The sequence below is a fragment of the Jaculus jaculus genome, chromosome 6 (genome assembly GCF_020740685.1).
Source record: "Jaculus jaculus isolate mJacJac1 chromosome 6, mJacJac1.mat.Y.cur, whole genome shotgun sequence".
NCBI classification, from domain to species: Eukaryota; Metazoa; Chordata; class Mammalia; order Rodentia; family Dipodidae; genus Jaculus; species Jaculus jaculus.
In genome coordinates, this window is record NC_059107.1 from 89,131,056 (window position 1) to 89,150,420 (window position 19,365).

The following is a 19,365-nucleotide window of genomic DNA, read 5'->3' on the forward strand; positions in this document are numbered from 1 at the left end:
CCAGAAAAGTTACTCATGTGGAAGACAGAACCTCTGACCTGAAAGATAAGACAGAAGGAATTGATTGGGAGGCCAAAACCTTTGCTAAGTTCAGAAAATCAAGTCAACAGAATACAAGGAAACTGTGGGATACCCTAAAATGACCAAACAACAGGATCATGGGTATACCAGAAGGAGAGGAAATCCAGGCCAGAGGCATAGAGAACATATTCAACAAAATTATTGATGAAAATTTATCAAATCTCTCAAGAGAGGCCCATCCAGATACAAGAAGCCCACAGAACACCAAACAGACAGGACCAAAGAACAGACACATCACAGTTAAAACTCTTAACAATGAAAACAAAGAGAGAGTGTTAAAAGCAGCAAGAAGGAAATAACTCACAACATACAAAGGTAATCCCATAAGAATTATTCAGATTTCTCAATGGAAAGCCTGAAAATCAGAAGGGCCTGGAATGGAACACTTCAAGGTCTAAAAAACTATGGCATCCAACCCAAGCTACTCTACCAGCAAAAGTATCCCTCATAATAGATGGTGAAAGAAAAACTTTCCATGAAAAAAGTTACCTCTATGATTATATGAACACAGAGCCAAACTTATACAGAATACTTGAGGTAATACTCCACACAGACCAGTCAAACAACCGATCTCAAAAGCCAACAAGTAGAAGATCACAATAACCAAAATAGTATAAAACACAAGAAAGCACCAACCCCCATAAAACACCTCATCATGGCAAGGATTAATTCAAACCTCACAGTAATAACCTTAAATATTAATGGATTTAACTCACCCATCAAAAGACACAGGTTATCAGGGTGGATCAAAAAACTAAAACTGGACCCTTTTATCTGCTGTGTTCAAGAAACCCACCTCACCACTAAACATAGACACCTCCTCAGGGTGAAAGGTTGGAAAATGACATTCCAAGCAAATGGAAATAAAAAAACAAGTGGATGTTGCTATATTCATATCTGATAAAATAGACTTCAAACCAAAAGTAATCAAAAAGGACAAAGAAGGCCACATCTTACTCATCAGGGGAATGATCCAACATGAGCACATCACAATCATAAGTATATATGCCCCAAACACAGGGGCACCACAGTTTATAAATTACTTCCTACTTGCATGTGCATGAACACACACTTGCACATGCATGCATGTGCACACGCACACACACACACATTTCTTCTAGATGCCATATGCCAAACAATTGCCTAGCTTTCCTTAATATTGTTTTAATATTTTAATTTATTTATTTGTGAGTACAAAGAGAGAGAATGATCATGCCAGGGCCTCCAGCAGCTAAAAACAACTCCAGATGCATGTGCTACTTTGTGCTTCTGGCTTTACATGGGTACTGGGGAATCAAACTCTGGTCATTACTCTTTGCAGGCAAGTGTCTTAACCACTAAGCAATCTCTACAGCCCATCCTTAATATTTTGTTAAGTTATTCTAACTGCCTGCAGTGACTGAGCATTGATATCAACTCTCTACCTCCAGTAAGCTCTTTGAACCCCATGAACTCCTCTATGGCCTCTTTAACCCTTTTGTAGTGTATATGTAAATATGCATTTACTATGTAATGTGTAATGTTTTGAGGGTTAATACTAGCAATTACAATTGGAAAAAAATAACACATATTTGCCAATGGCCATAGGAAATGGTCAAAAGAAATTAGGACTACTTAGCAACTTATAGCTTGTGAATTGATTGCAATCAATAAATTATGACATTGCAGAACAACAGAAACATGTCTTTCTATGTGTCTAGCATAGTACACTCACAACACTTTTTCTTTAGCTTTGTGTAACTAAAGAATTCTTCCCAGTGTAGACCCAAGATATGGGAACGGACACCAATACACAGTGCAAAGCTCTGCATTCCTAGTTGCTGCTTGGCCCCATCTTTTTCATACATGTCTTAAAAAACCTCATATCCCCAAATAAAGTGGAACAGATACATATACCATCTATATATAATATATGTGTGTGTGTATGAAAAGCCGTTTTGTATAATTTAGCTAATTTTATGTATTGATACAAAACAGATATATATGTGTATGTATATACACACACATATATGTTATCAAGTTATCTCTGGGGCATTCTTTTGGACTTTAGCCAAATTTCAACATAAATTGTTTTGTCCAGCTACAACTAAACAGTAGGACAGAGTCAAGCATTTAGTATTCCTTTCCAAACCTGATTGTTGGGCATCTCAAATCCAAAGTCTAAAATCTGAAATATTAAGAAATCTAGAACTTTCTGTGCATCAATACAATGTTGCAATAAAGACTTCTACACCTAACTTCACATCACAGATCACAGTCAAAGCACAAGTGAACTAAAATTCTGTTCAAAATTACCTTCAGGGACTGAGGAGACAGCTTAGTCCATGCCTGCCTTGAAACCACAAGGAGCTGAGTTCAGGTCTCCAGCACTCGTGTAAAAGCCCCGCACGATGGCACATACTTTTACTCCTAGAGCTGAAGAGGTAGAGGCAGGTGCACCTCTAGGGCTCACTTGCCAGCCTGTGTAACCTACTGGGTGAGCTCCAGGCTAATGACAGACCTTTCTTCGCAGAAACAATGTTCCTAAGGAATGACGTTCGGGATTAGCCTCTGGCCTCTTCATGCATGTGCACTTATGTGCACGTGCACCTGCACAACATGCATGCACACACACCCAAATATTACCATCAGACTACCTACACAGGTGTATCTGGAACATAAATGGGCATCATGCTTAGACTTGGGTCTCGTCCTCAAGATCTCATTATATTTCATGCATATTCCCAAAATCTGAAACAATCCTGAAATCTAAAATACTACTGGTTTCAAACATATCAGACAAAGTATATGCAGCATGCACTTTATCAAGTCAGATAACCATGAGCCAGTCTAGACCTGTCCTCACACCCAACCTTCTGACCAGTCTGACCAGTCAGCAGCAACATAGCAAACACAGTTGCATCATGTATTATTTCACCTGCAACAATACTGTGGATGAGGTTTCCAGGTTAAATAAGATAAGCAAGTTGCTTGAAGCTATACTATACCAGACAAGCCTGCAAATTTTTGCAAGTAGGTAGTGTATCTCCAGGGTAAATCATATTTATTGCCATACACTACCATGTTAGCAGAATTATAGACAAGTCTCCTGCCTGATTATTTCTAAAATACATTTGCCCTATCCCTCCTACTGACTTAATGAAGTTATGATTAACATCAGATCCTGCCTAGATACTATAGTAATAATATGCTCTCCAAACTCACCTCTTACTCTCTAATGCATCTTCTACCCAGCAGACACAGTGCTTTTCACCTAAGTATAAGTCTAATGAAACTCCTCTCTGTTGCCTTCAGGAGAAAGCTGTAACTCCATCTCCTAACCTGGCTCTGTGTATTGTGGACCCTGTCTCTCTTATCTCCATGTCCCGTACACTCAGACAAAGCAGCCCTTCTAAAGCACCTGAACTTTCCCAAACATTATGTTCTCCAGAGTAACCCTTTGCCTTTGGGAAAACATCTCTCTTTCTTCCAGGAATGTTCTGGCTTCATTCATTCCTCTACCTGCCCCTCAACACTGCAGACAAGGGGCATCCCTCAGCTGTCTTCCATGTTTCATGGGTCCTAGGTCCAGCTCTCATCACAGCTGACCTCAAAGGACTCTTGGAAAGCTCAAAGGAGCCAAGTAAGGAGAAAAGTGGGTGATCCCCATTTTCAAATCACAGAGCTCAGCATTCCACAATAGACTTACAGCATTCACAAAGAAAAATGCTATTTGACTTTCTTTGCTTTAAATGTGAAAAAAAATACATTCAGTACTGGCAGCCATGGTATTTCTAGATGTACCTTTGCAACACTTCTCATTTGTGAAGACTGAAGACCCTCCTCAGTGGAATGGGGGTAAGAGAGAGAGGGATATAAGAGTATAACCCACTGGGAATATGGCCAAATTTCAATACATTCATATATTAAAGTCTTCAATAAAATAATAATAATAAATAAAAGCATATCCTACACACAAAAAAAGAAAAACTAAAAATCAATAGCAAGAAAAACTATAGGACATACACAAGCTCATGGAAATTAAACAGTACACTACTGAATGATGAATGAGTCATGGAATAAAGTCAAAAAAATGTCTAGAATCAAATGACAATAAAAATACTGCATACCAAAACCTGTAGGATAAAGAGAAAGCAGTCTTAAGAGGAAAATATGTAGCTTCAAGAAATCAGAGAGCTAGAGATATTGCTTAGTGGTTAAGGTGCTTGCCTGCAAAGCCAAAAGTCCCACATTCAATTCCCCAGTACCAAAGCACAAGGTGGCTGTAAAGCCATGTCATACCCATTATCTCTCTTTCTCCCCACCCCCAGATAAATAAATAATAAAAATATTTTTTAAAAAAGAAATTGGGTCACAAATAGGTAATTTAGTGCTAATCTTAAATCCGTGGACAAAAAAAGAACAAACCAAACCCAAAATCAATACATGGAGAGAAATCATGAAGATTGGGGCAGAATTAATGAATAGAAACACCAAAAACAGAAAACAATACAAGAATCAATGTAGCAAAGAGTGGGTTGTTTGAAAAGATAAACAAGATTGATAAACCCTTAGCAAAACTGATCAAAAGAAAAAGAGACCCTATTTTAAAAACATGGGGGCTGAAGGGATGGTTCAGAAGTTAGGGTGCTTTCTTGCAAAGCATGAAGGTCTGGGTTCTATTCCCCAGTATCCACATAAAGCCAGATGCACAGAGTGCTGCACATACATCTAGAGAGTTCATTTGCAGCAGCCAGGAACCCTGGGGTGTCCATTCTCATTCTCTCTCGCTTGCTCATTCTCTTCTCTCTCTCTTTCTCTCTCTTCTTGCCTATAAACAAATTCAAATAAATCAAAATCAAAGAAGAAAAGAGAGACATTTCCACAGATATTAATGAAATTCAGAAAACCATGAGGACATACAATTAAAACATATACTAGGCCAGGCATGGAGGCACACACCTTTAATCCCAGAACTCCAGAGTCAGAGGTAGGAAGATTGCTGTGAGTTCAAAGCCACCTTGGGACTACATAGTGAGGTCCAGGTCAGCCTGGGTTAAAATGAAACCCTATCTCAAAAAGGAAAAAACCAGGCTAGAGAAATTTCTTAGCAATTAAGGTGCTTGCCTGCAAGGCCAAAAAAACCCTGGTTCGATTCCCCAGGAAACCACATAAGCCAGATGCACAAGGTGGCACATCTGTCTATGAGCTCATTTGCAGCAGCTGAAGGCCCTGATGTGCCCAGTTTCTCCTTCTCTCTCTCTTAATTTGCCTCTCTCTTTCTCTCTCTCTCAAATAAATAAGCAGCATAATATGTTTAAAAAACAACAAATAAAATAATAATAATAATATGAAGCTGGTATTTCCCCAATACCAAAATCAGATGAAGACGACAATAAAGAGAATGGAGACCAAGCTCCTTCATGAACATAGCTGCAAAGCTGCTAAACAAAAGACTTGTAAACAAAACACAGGAACAAATGAAAAATTCACAGGCTGGAGAGATGGCTCAGTGGTTAAGGCATTTGCCTGCAAAGCTTAATGACCCAGGTTTGATTCTCCAGTACCTATGTAAAGCCAGATGTACAAAGTGGCACATGGAGTTCTGGAGTTCATTTGCAGTGGCCAGAGGACCTGGTGTACCCAAATCCCCCTCTCTCTATCTTTCTCTCTCTCCAAATAAATAAATAAAAATATGTTTTTTAAATCATTCACCATCATCAAATGGGTTTCATTCCAGTGATTCAGGGTTGGTTCACCATATGAAATGGATAAATGTAGTATCATATAGACTCAAGAACAAAATTTACACGCTCATCTAAGAAATGCAAAAAAGGCATTTAAAAAAATCTAACATACCTTCATGATAAAAGTCCTGAAGAAAAGGAACATATCTCAACATAATGAAGGATATATACATCAAAACTATAGCCAACATTATACTAGGTGGGGGAAAATATCAAAACATTTCTATTAAAGTCAGAACAAGACAAGGTTGTCTACTTTATTCTTATTCAAAACAGCACCGGAAGTCTTAGCTACAGCAATAAGACAAGAGACACAAATAAAAGGGATACAAATGACAAAAAAAGAAGTCAAATTCATTTCATTTGCAGATGACATCATCACCAACAAACTGTTAGAGCTGATAAACACTTTCAGCAAAGTAGCAGGATACAAAATTAGTGCATAGAAGTTGGCCTTCCTGTGTACCAATAACAAGTGTGATGAGGATGATATCAGGGAAACAATCTGACTCACAATTGCCTAAAAAAAAAAAGACCTGGGAGTATTTTTAACTTAACCAAGGAAGTGAAAGATCCCTACAATGAAAACTTAGATTAAGTGGAGGGAGGGAGGGCATTACCATGGGATATTTTTTATAATCATGGAAGTCGTTAATAAAAAAAAATTTTTCAGAAAAAAAAAGGTGGAGTGTGGGGTTGGAGAGATGGCTTAGCAGTTAAGGGCTTGCCTATGAAGCCTAAGAACCCATGTTCCATCTTTCTCCTGATCCCAGGTGAGGCAAGTGCAAGGTCACACATGCCCACTAGGTGGATGAGGCCTTGGCATACCAATTCTCTCTCCTCCTTGCAAGCAAGATCTGTGGGGTTCCATGGTCAGCAGGTCTTAGCAGGCCTCCAGTGGGAGGGAATGAAGAAGCTCAATAGGGAATCCCCTGATTCTCAGGCTCACTCTCTGGTAGCCCACTAGTCCCCCAAACCCCTCAAGCAGCCATCCCAGCCACAATCCACAGACAAGGTTCACTCCTGCACTACCTGCTCGCTCCACAGATTGCGGCCCAAACTCTTCTCACCTTTCCTCCTGCCGACCTGGGATCATTCCTCCCTCCCACACCTTTCCTCTCTTCCTTCTCCCTTTCCCTGCCTCTGGATCCCTGCCCCGCCATCCGCCACCTGCCACCGGCCACCAGGATTGCACTATCCCATTCCCCCCAACCCACCAGACACCCAGTCTGAGTCACCTGGCTCATGCCATGGGTCCATATCACCAAGTTTATTCTGTCCCATACCCCTGCCCTGCCACACCACCAAATCCTGGCAGTCCCATCCCCTGTCAATGGGTCAGCACCATCCTATGTCCCCCCAACACTGGAAGACAAGACAGAAGAAACAGTTCACAAGTCCAAAAACTTGAATAAGTTCAAAATTTTTTTGTAAACAGAACATGAAGGAACTGTGGGATGCCCTTAAATGTCCCAGCATTCAAGTCATGGGTATACCAGAAGGGGAAGAAATTCAGACCAAAGGCATGGAGAACTTATTCAACAAAATTATTGAAGAAAACTTTCCCACCCTCTCAAAAGAGAGTCCCAGCAAGATACAAAAAGCTAACAGAACTCGAAACAGACTGGACAAAAGGAGAAACTCTCCAAGATTATTATCATTAAGATTCTAAACAATGAAAACAAAGTGAAAGTCCTAAAAGCAGCAAGAGAGAAACAACACATTACATATAAAGGCAACCTCATCAGAATTACCTCAGACTTCTCAATGGAAATCCTGAAAGCCTAAAGGGCCTGGAATGGAACATTGTAAAATCTAAGAACCTGTGGCTTCCAACCCAAACTACTCTACCCAGCAAAAGTATCCTTCATAATAGATGGTGAAAGAAAAACTTTCAACAATAAAAGCCAGCTCTACAACTATATGAACACAAAACCAAACCTAAAGAGAGTACTTCAGGGAATTCTTCACACAGAACAGTCAAACAACCAATCTCAAGAGCCTACAAGAAGCAGACCACAATAACCAAACCTAGAGAAGTCTCAACTACAAAGTCCAAGAAAACATCAAAACCCATAAAGTACCACAATATGGCAGGGATTAAATAAAGCCTCACAGTTATTACCCTAAACATTAATGGCCTTAATTCCCCCATCAAGAGACAAAAGCTTACAGGGCAGATCAGAAAAATGGACCCCTTAAACTGCTGTCTTCAAGAAACCCACCTCATCACTAAAGACAGACATCTCCTCAAGGTGAAAGGGTGGAAAATGATATCCCAAATGAACAAAAATAAGAAACAAGCTGGTGTTCCTACACTAATATCAAATAAAATAGACTTCAACCCAAAAGTAATCAAAAAAGACAAAGAAGGCCACTTCTTACTCATCAAGGGAATGATCCAACAAGAGGATATGGCAATCATCAATCTTTATGCACCAAACACAGGTGTACACAATTCATAAAACAAAACCTACTTGACAACAAAATAGAAATAAACACTAATGTCATCATAGTTGGGGACTTCAGTGCTCCACTATCATCAATAGATAGATCATCCAAACAGAAAATAAATAGGGAAGTAAGAGAGCTCAACAACACCATAGATCAATTAGACCTAACAGACCCAAAATCTACAAAATATACATTCTTCTCAGAAGCCTATGGAACCTTCTCCAAAATAGATCATATACTTCCCTATATAGTTAGGAAAATCAGCATAATTTTCTGTATGATATCAGACCACAATGCTGTAAAGCTAGAAATTAACAAGAGACATGCAGCTCCTGGAGACTGAGTGACACACTTTTAAACAATAAGTGAATAGTGGATGAAATAAAAAAAAAAATCAAATTGTAAACTTTCTAAAATTTATTGGCAATGAGAACACATCATACCAAAACTTATGGGACACAATGAAGGCAGTCCTTAGGGGAAAATTCATAGCACTACATGCCTTCATAACAAAGACAGAGAGATCCCAAATCAATAAACTAGCCATCCATCTAAACACATTGGAAAAACAAGAAGAATCCAACCCAAAAAGCTCCAGACTGAAAGAAATAATCAAGATCAGAGAATAAATTAATGAATAAGAAACTAAGAAAACAAGAAAATTGATTAAACAAAGAGCTGGTTCTTTGAAAAAATAAATAAGATTAATAAGCCCCTGGCCAATTTGATCAAGCAAAAAAAGAGACACTTAACAAAATTAGAAATTAGAAAAAGGAGAGATCACAACAGACATAAGTAAAGTTGGAAGAATCATCAGGACTTATTTCAAAAACCTCTATTTCACAAAACTGGATAATGTGGAAGAAATGGGAGGGGGTAGATCACAGATGAGCCTAAATAATGGTACCAAACTGCCTGTATTTACTGAAAAGAAAACTAATAAATTAAATTTAAAAAAATAAAAAATAAAAATAATTATGGGCTGGAGGGATGGCTTAGCAGTTAAGGAATTTGCCTGCAAAGCCAAAGGACCCAGGTTCAATTCCCCAGGACCCACGTTAGCCAGATGCACAAGGTGGCACATGCATTTGGAGTTCATTTATAGTGGCTGGAGGCCCTGGTGTGCCCATTTTCTCTCTCCCTCCCCCTTTCTCTCTGTCAAATAAAAAAATAAAAATAAAAATATTTAAAAAAATAATTATGGTAGTAAAAAAAAAAAAAAGAAAGAAATGGATAAATTCCTAGACACATACCACCTACCAAAACTAAACTCAGAGCAGATTAATCTCCTAAACAAACCTACCACATCCATGGAAATTGAAAAGATAATAAAAAAAAAAAAAACTGAATTCTATCCAACCTTCATGGAAGAACTAAACCAATTTTTCTCAAACTGTTCTACATAATCAGAGTAGAGTACAGGGAAAGTTTCCCAACTCCTTCTATGAAGCTAGTATCACCTTAATACCAAAAACAGACAAAGATACAACAAGAAAAGAAAACTATAGGCCTATATTCCTGATAAACTTAGATACAAAGATCCTGAACAAAATCCTCACAAACTGAATGCAACAACACATCAAAAGCAGTATCCACCTTGATCAAGTAGGCTTCATCTCAGGGATGCAGGGTTGGTTCAACATACAGAAATCTGTCAATGTGATACATCACATAAATAAGCTTAATCATGAAAAACACATGATAATTTCAATACATGCAGAAAAGGCCTTTGACAAAATATATCACTTCATGATCAAAACATTGGAGAGAATAGGCATAGACAGTTTATATCTCAACATAATAAAGGCTATACATAAAGCACCTAAAACCCAAACAGTACTTAATGGGAAAAGACTCAAGGAATTCCCATTGAGATCAGAAACAAGACAGGGGTGCCCACTCACATCTGCCCTTCAACATAGTACTAGAAGTCCTAGCCCAAGCAGTAAGACAGGAGAAAGAAATAAAAGGGATTCAAATTGGAAAGGAAGAAGTCAAGTTAGCCCTATTTACAGATGACATGAGCCTATACATAACTGATTCAAGAGCCTTCATCTCAAAACTCTTAAAGGTGATTAATTCTTTTAGCAAAGTACCAGGATACAAACTCAATGCACAAAACTCAGTAGCCTTTCTATATGCAAAGGACAAAGATACAGAGAAAGAAATTAACAACACTGTCCCATTTTCAATAGAAAAAAATAAAATAAAATACCTTGAAATAACACTACCCAAGGATGTGAAAGACATATATAATGAAAATATAAAAACACTCAAGAAAGAAATTGAGGAGGGCTTCTTTGGAAGAAAAAATAGGAGGAACTTTCCATGATGTAGGAGTGGGGAAAGACTTCCTTAACAAAAGTCCAGTAGCTAAGGAACTTAAACAATCACTCAACCATTGGACTTTCATGAAGCTGAAAAGTTTCTTCCCAGACAAACATATAATAAGCAGAGCCCATAGATCACCCACAGAATGGGAGAAATTTTTTGCCGGCTATAAAACTGACAGAGGCCTAATTTCTAGAATCTACAAAGAACTCAAAAACCTAAACAATAAAAAATCAACCCACTCACAAAGTGGGGCAGAGAACTGAATAGAGAGTTCTCAGAAGAAGAAATACAAGTATTAACACACGCTTAAGAAAATGTTTGCCGGGCGTGGTGGCACACACCTTTAATCCCAGCACTTGGGAGGCAGAGGTAGGAGGATTGCCATGAGTTCAAGGCCACCCCGAGACTCCATAGTGAATTCCAGGTCAGCCTGGGCTGGAGTAAAACCCTACCTTGAAAAACCAAAAAAAAAAAAAAAAAAAAGTTCAACATCCCTAACCATCAGGAAAATGCAAATTAAAACAACTATGAGATTCCACCTTACCCGAGTAAGGATAGAAAACATTAAAAAATATAATGAAAGCAAATTTTGGTGAGTATGTGGAGAAATAGGAACCCTCATCCACTGATGGTGGGAATGTAATATGGTACAACCACTATGGAAAGCAATATGAAGACTCCTAGAAAAGTTGATTACAAAGTTACCAACAGATCCAGTTACTCCCTTACTGAGTATTTACCCTAAAAGCTCCACACCTCAGTTCAAAGATATTTACCCAACCATGTTTATAGCTGCTCAATTCATAATAGATGATAACTGGAATCAACCCTGCTTCCCATCATTGGACAAATGGATAGCCAAGATTTGGTATATCTACATGATGAAATTCTACTCTGCAGTTAGAAAAAATGACACAATGAAATTGGTAGAAATTGGTCAAACTTGTAACAGATTATACTCAATGAACTCACACAGTCACAGAAAGGCAGTCATCACTTGGTCTGACTCATTTGCAGCCTAACCTGGATCAGCCCAAGATGCTGATATACCTAATAATCTCAAGGACTGGACAATAGCATGAATTTGCTACACCATGGGCTACCAGGGACCTTGGGCTTCTTCCCCCATAGCCACCCTCAGAAACAGTGGCAGGACAGGACCACATTCACTCAGGTGCAGCTAGACAGACTGGAAGCACTGTTTGCCAAGCTACGGAATCCAAGCATTATGTGAGAGGAGGTGCGCTAAAAATCAACTTGCCTGAGTCCAGGTTGCTGGTATGGTTTAAGAATGGAACAGCTAAGTGCTAACGACAGCAGTGTGGGCATCTAAACAAAGTGAGACCTGACAAAGAGTAGACTTCTCAAGCTCTGGAAGTGAGTTCAGAGAGCGGCACAAGTGGCCAGTTCACCGCACTCTAGCACCTTAGTCCTGACCCTGCCAGCAGCAGGGCTTCTGCGTCTCTCTGAAACCCAGCTTCCACCTCCTCACTGTCAGACCCCTGGTCCAGCCCTCCTCCTGCTTTCAGAGGTCTATCCTATGACCTATATCCAGGCTGCAGGTTATAGTCAAGGATATACTGGCTCAACTTCCAACTTTGGGGGCATGAAGTGTGGATCTTACTTGACCCCTGGGCACCCTGGACCAAGCCAGTCTTGTGCATGCCAATGCAGTTTCCAGCCATCTCAGTCAGGGCCCCGCTTCTCTTTCCACCCAGGGATATGAAGCTTCAAGCTTGGGTTTTGAAAAATACTTTTTTTTTTTTTTTTGGTTTTTTGAGGTAGGGTCTCACTCTGGTCCAGGCTGACCTGGAATTAACTCTGTAGTCTCAGGGTGGCCTTGAACTCATGGCGATCCTCCTACCTCTGCCTCCCGAGTGCTGGGATTAAAGGCGTGTGCCACCACACCCGGCTAAAAAAATACTTTTTTACTTATTTACTTGAAAGAAAAAGAGAAAAAGTGTGTGTCTGTGTGTGCGTGCATGCGCGCACACGTACACGCATGCACACACATGCGCTCATACAACGTGAAAACTCTAGACAAAATGTGATACTTTATGTGGTGGTTTGATTCATGTGTCCCCCATAAACTTAGGTGTTGTGACTGCTAGGTTCCCAGCTGATGGATATTTGGGAATTAATGCCTCCTGGAGGGAGTGTATTGTTGGGGGTGGGCTTATGGGCTTTGTAGCCAGTTTCCCCATGCCAGTGTTTGGCATACCCTCCTGTTGCTGTGGTCCACCTTCTGTTGGCCAGGGGGTGATTTCCACCCTCTGCTCATGCCATCGTTTTCCCCTGCCATCGTGAAGCTTCCCCTCGAGCCTGTAAGCCAAAATAAATCTCTTTTTCCCAGAAGCTACTCTTGGTTGGGTGATTTCTACCAGCAATGCGAACCGGACTGCAACACTTTATGCACCTGGCTTTATATGGACACTGAGGAATCAAACCCCAGCCACAGGCTTTATAAGCAAGCATCTTTAATCACTGAGCCATCTCTTCAGGCCCTCATTCTTGGATTTTAATTCAACCACTGATTGCTTGGATTATAAGGACAAAACTGCTTCCTAAAAGCTTGAGTTTGATGCTCACTGCTTGGATAATAAAGATCAGACACCCTTGTGGAAATTGCAGGTTTGTGAAGACCTGCAGAACCTCTTTGTGTGCTTGATTTTTAATGCTAGGTTGGACATTCCAGTGTTAGCCAATGTGCTTAAAAGAATTCCAAGGCATGATGCTCAGGCTCCTCTGATCAAAGTTCCAAGAGGCACAGAAAGAACACTGAAGGGCCTTGACCTCTCAACCAGTGACCTGGAAAGGACAAACCAATCTACTTAAGATCCTGTTTTGCATCATTGGTCCTTCTGATTCCCAAAGTGTTGATCAAATATATTTTAGCCACGTACAACCAAGCTACACTCACTGAAAATGAAAATCAAATAAAGTTGTGAGGGAAGGGGGGGAAAGGAGCTAGAGCCTTCGTAAGCCGAGGTGATTCAATGTTTTAGCCAATCCTTCATTGACTCTTAATAATGAACAGTGTCTCAAGCTCACTCAAGTCAATGACCAGCTGGTAGATGGCACTGAAAAGATTTTCAGGGCTGTGTGAATTGTGCAGCTGATTGTCCTAGATGCACTACTGTTGCAGGAATTTCCTGACAGATTGAGACTCAGAGCAGGTCAGACAGAGGAGAGGAAGATTTATTCGCATTTATTCATGCCAGCAGACTGACACCCAGCTCTCTCTGTAATGGCGTCAGCCCATGTGGGGCTTTTTATACCTTCCTTCTACAGCAGATGCAAGCCAGCAAGGTTACAGAAGCATATGTGGCATAAGTGGGCAGCTACATAGTTTAGATTTCTTGTAATTTTTGTTCCATTTAGCCCAAGACTATCAGAGACTCGCAGAGCCAGTGGAGAACTTCTCTCCCTTCCTGGTCTCTCCCTGTGGGTAACTTGCAGAAAAGGAACTAATCTCTCTGTTCCCTGTGGGGAATTGTGGGCAAGAGGGAGTTTATCCCTCTGTTCCTTGGGATCTCCTTGTGGGTGGCTTGTGGGCGACCAGGGGCTTCTCTCTATTCTCTATGAATAATTCCTGGCCTGTTGGCGGGGTGGGGGTGGGGGTTGTAACCTGGTATAAGTTTCTTTTAATATTTCTATTTTCTTCTACAGTACTTTATTTTAAAAAAAATAATGTTGGGGCTGGGGAGTTGACTTAGTAATTAAGGCACTTGCCTGCAAAGCCAAAAGCCCCAAGTTTGATTCTCCAGGACCCTTGTAAGCCAGATGTACAAGGTAGCACATGCATCTGGAGTACTCCCTCTCTCTCCCCCCTCTTTCTCTCGAGTAAGTAAATAAAAAGAAATAATGTTCAGGGCTGGAGAGATGGCTTAGCGGTTAAGCACTTGCCTGTGAAGCCTAAGGACCCCAGTTCGAGGCTCGGTTCCCCAGGTCCCACGTTAGCCAGATGCACAAGGGGGCACACGCGTCTGGAGTTCGTTTGCAGAGGCTGGAAGCCCTGGGGCACCCATTCTCTCTCTCCCTCTATCTGTCTTTCTCTCTGTGTCTGTCGCTCTCAAATAAATAAATTTTAAAAAAATTTTAAAAAAAAGAAAGAAAGAATGTTCATAAGTGGGTAATATGTAGTTTCAGAGACAATCAGTGTGTCTTTATATAAATGGTACCTCTGTGCATTTTAATCTGTACTAGACTTCAAAACTGTTATCTCCTATTATTGTATGCAACCTGGAACTCCACCTCAGCAGGCTTTCTTCTGTGATTAAATGGGTTATAATTAAATCAAAACTCAGAGCAACTGAATACTGACCTCAAAAGATTACCTTTGACTGGAGATAAGCTGCACAGAAACTTCCCAGAGAATTATCTTTGGACAAGGAGAGTGAGCGATGTGAAACGAAAAGAACCCAAATTCATCTACAATTTACTGTTGGTAAGCCTGACAATAAAGAGACATTGGTCAACTGCCCAGCCCCAGATGAATTTTTAAACTGTGATAATTGACACTTATACGTGCATGTTAAATAGAAATTATGTGTGCATGAACTTTGTTCCCCTGACTTTGGCAAATATGTGTAATTATATTTAAATGGTTTGGTCACAAAAAAAAAAATACTGTTTTGAGATTCCATCTCTCTCCAATCAGAATAATTATCATCAAGAAATCAAATGCTGGTGAGAATGTGGGGGGAAAGGGAAACTTACTCATATTTTTGTGGGAGTGTAAACTGGTGAAGCCACTATAAAAATCAGTGTGGAGGCTTCTCAAACAGCTCAAAATATATCTACAATATGGTCCAGCTATACCACTCCTGGGCATATATACGGTAAGGACTCTAGATTTAACTATAGAAATGCTTGCTCATTCATGTTTTTCACTATTTTATTCATAATAGCTGGTAAATGGAATTAGCTTAGACATCCAACAAATAATGGGTGGGTAATGGAGATGTGGTACATATACACAATGGAGCTTTATTAAGATAGAAACAAAAATTAAATTATAGAATTTTAAGAAAAATTGATGACACTGGAAAATGTCATACTATGTGAGGCAACCCAAGCTGTGGCCCTTGAATCTATATTTTAATCATATAACTCACATCCCTCTAATAGGTGACTAAGTTTGTAAACCACATCTCTACCTCTTTAGATTCTAGAAGCTACCCAAATGGGGCAAGGGGTGCCTATTTGGAAAGCCATTTTCCTTCTGTTGTAGTGACCTTCTCATAGCTGAGATAAAACACACAGCAGAAACTAGTGGGTGGGAGGGAGGCAAGTTTTTAGTTTAGCTTACAGTCTTGAGGCAAAGCAATATGATGACAAGGAAAATCATGGGATGAGCAGAGACTGAACATCGCTCTACCACAGCAGGTGGAAAATAGCAGTAGGAGAGTGAGCTGAATTCTGGCAAGGGAGAGCTAGCTATAAGCCCCCTACCAATAACACACCTCCTCCAGCAAGACTCCACCTCTGAAATAGCCAACAGCTGGGGAAAATCATGTGGAGCCCAGGAGTTTATGGGGGACATCTGATTCAAACCACCACACTGGAGAATGACCTAGGATTTCACACATGCTAACCAAGTGCTGTACCACTGAGTCACATCCCCAGTCCAACTTGGATTAGTTTATTGTGTTGCTTCTCTCCATGTTTCTATTTTTTACATATGTATGTATATGTATATGCATGTATATGTACATGTGTGTGCAACTGTGTGGGTATGTGTGCATATGAAGGCTAGAAGTCAGCACCAAGTGTCTTGCTCTCTCTATCATTTCTTCTGTCTTTCTTTTTTTTTCTTTTTTCTTTTTCTTTTTTTCTTTTTTTGAGGTAAGGTCTCAATCTCTAGCCCAGACTGACCCAGAATTCATATATATTCTCAGGGTGGCCTCGAACTCATAGACATCCTCCACCTCTGCCTCCCAAGTGCTGGGATGTGCCACCACAACCAGCATCCCTACCTTATTTTTGGACATAGACTTTCACACTGAACCCAGAGCTCACCAATGCTTCTGAACTAGCTAGCCAACAAAGCTCAGGGATCCACCTATCTCTACCTCCCAGAGCTTGGAATACAGGCATGTGCCACCATGCCTGGCTTTTATGTGGGTGCTATAGATCTGAAGTCAGGTCTTACTTGAGTGGCAAGCATGGCTTCTATGTGAGTGCTGTAGATCTGAAGTCAGGTCATAACTTTAGTGGCAAGTGTAATACACATTGAGCCATATTCCAGTCTTTTATGTTTCTATTTTTAACAGAAAACTTTGAATCCACGATAGTATCTAAGTTGTGGAAGGTCACTAAGAATGGAAATTGTCTACCCTGATCCTCAGCTTAGACTGAAAACTTCTACCACATCAGCTCTCTATATTAAGTGAATTTGCTGCTCCTCTGTCTTAACAACATGGCTTTATTTTTTCACAAATCGGTCTGAGCAAATGAATGGAATGTTCATTCCAGGGAGCTTCTCAAAGACTTCTTTGACAGAAAGTGCCAGCTGACAATTTTCACCTAAATTTAGTGGGATCCCATGCCTTGCTATTTTCAAGAATCTTGTACTGTTATAGTCTGTTCCTTACCTAATCCTGAGTCCCGTTTTGAAAGACTCACTTGAAATCCCACATCCAATTCTCAGTGAACTTGGCCTTTCCCTTCCCCCACTCTGAGACAATTCCAAAGCCTTGTGAAGTGAGCAAGCTTGACTTACAGGCAGGTTGTGTTGGTGATAGCCAAGCAGCCAACAAACTGTAACTGTGAGTTAAAATCACAAGCCATGATTTACATGTGACAATGGATACACTGATTTCTTTCAAACTGTATATTCTAGGAAAAAATGTGAATATTGGGACTTCTGTTGAAGATGGCAACTGTCTAGCTATGCTGCAGATCCTGGGGAAAGAAAGGCAAGACATTAAGGGTTCATTGGGTCTTTTAGGGGAAAGCAAATCTTCAATAGATTGCCAGTGGGAGGCATAGAGGGGGGGAAAACAGGGAATCACTGATTCCCTGGTGGGCGGGTGGCCCACCCCTCCCCCCAAGTAGCCACAGTATCCACAGCACCACCACTCGCCAATCGATCACTGCGTGTGGAAACTTAGACTGCTCCACCCACTCACCCACTTACTGCTCCAGCTGCCACAGGTTCAGTGGGTCCAGGGAATCACTGATTCCCTCTGGGCAGATAGCCCACCCCTCCCCCCAAGTAGCCACCTTATCCACAGCGGTGCCCCACATGCTGATCGATCCCTGCTGGGGAAGCTTAGACTGCTCCACCCACCCTCCCACTTACTGCTCTTGCCACCTCACGTTCAGTGAGTCTAGGCCCACAGCAACTGCCTCACAAGCTCAGACTGTGTCTGTTGTTTGCACCAACTCTGGTGCCATCCCCTACCTGTCTGATGTGCCAGCCATCCACCATTGTCCTGTGGCAGAGGAGCACAGACTGCTTCCAGGTCCCAGTGTTTCCAGGCCAGAGTTTGGGCTGCTTCAGTGCTTGGTGCCTCAGTGTCCCTCCTAGCTCAAACACAGGTAGCTTTTGTGTATTACCACTTCAGAGATCAAGCAACTTTGGAGCCCTGGCCAGGCAGTAGATCAGGCAGCTTTGGCAAGTGAGAGCCAAAGGCCAGGCTACTTGGCAACTGCCTCAGGCTGCCTCAGATTCCCATTGTGCTTGAGCCCAGGCTGATCCACCCACCTAAGTACCCATACACTGTGATGGGCAAACCACAGCACAAAAGAAATAACATGAAAAATCAAATGCAAGAAAATGCAGTTAGATCACCCAGTCCTACAATGAACATCTCAAATCAAAACATAGAAGAGTCATTAGGATCAGAACACCAAAATGAAGCTATGAGCAATGCAACCTTGACCAAGCTACTGGTAGAACTTGTAGAAAAGCAACACAGGACTGATAATCATGTGGATGCTACCATCATTAAACTAGATCTAATAGATAAGAAAATGGAAGGAGTTCAAAGAGAGTTAGTAGATTTAGGGGAGAGTGAAAAAAGAGAAGACCTCAAAAATCAGCTGGCCATGATAAATGAAGACATAAAGAAATGCAAGGATGAATTTCAGGAATCATCAAGAAAATCAGAAAATGATGTGAAAAGGGAGCTTGACAAAGGGATGGAAATTATACACAGAAAAGCAGTAGAAAATGCAAACCTAACTGAATAAGTCCAAAACTCTCTACAAGCTCTCAAGAATAGAGTCAGCCATGTGGAGGACAGAAACTCTGATCTTGAAGACAAGATGGAAGAAACAGTTTGAGAGTTCAAAAATTTCAGTAAGTTCAAAAGTTTCTGTGAACAGAACATGAGGGAATTGTGGAATACTCTTAAACATCCTAATATCAGGATCATTGGAATACCAGAAGGAAAAGAAATTTAGACCAAAGGCATGGAGAACTTATTTAACAAAATAATTGAAGAAAACTTCTCCAGTGTCATAAAAGAAAGGCCCATCAAGATACAAGAAGATATCAGAATGCCAAACAGACTGGACCAAAGGAGAAACTCTCCAAGACATATTGTCATTAAGACTCTAAACATTGACACCAAAGAGAAAACCTTAAAAGCAGCTAGGGAAAAACAACACATCATTTTCAAAGGTAACCCCATCAGAATTACTTCAGACTTTTCAATGGAAATCCTGAAAGCTAGAAGGGCCTGGAATGAAACACTGCAAAGTCTAAGAACCTATGGCTTCCAACCCAAACTACTCTACCCAGCAAAAGTATCCCTCATAA

At 40.6% G+C, this 19,365-nt stretch overlaps 1 pseudogene; it reads left to right on the forward strand.

The window, feature by feature from the left end:
• The first annotated feature begins 11,673 nt into the window (after positions 1-11,673).
• LOC101617858 lies at positions 11,674-13,430 on the forward strand (annotated as a pseudogene).
• Positions 13,431-19,365: the final 5,935 nt, after the last annotated feature.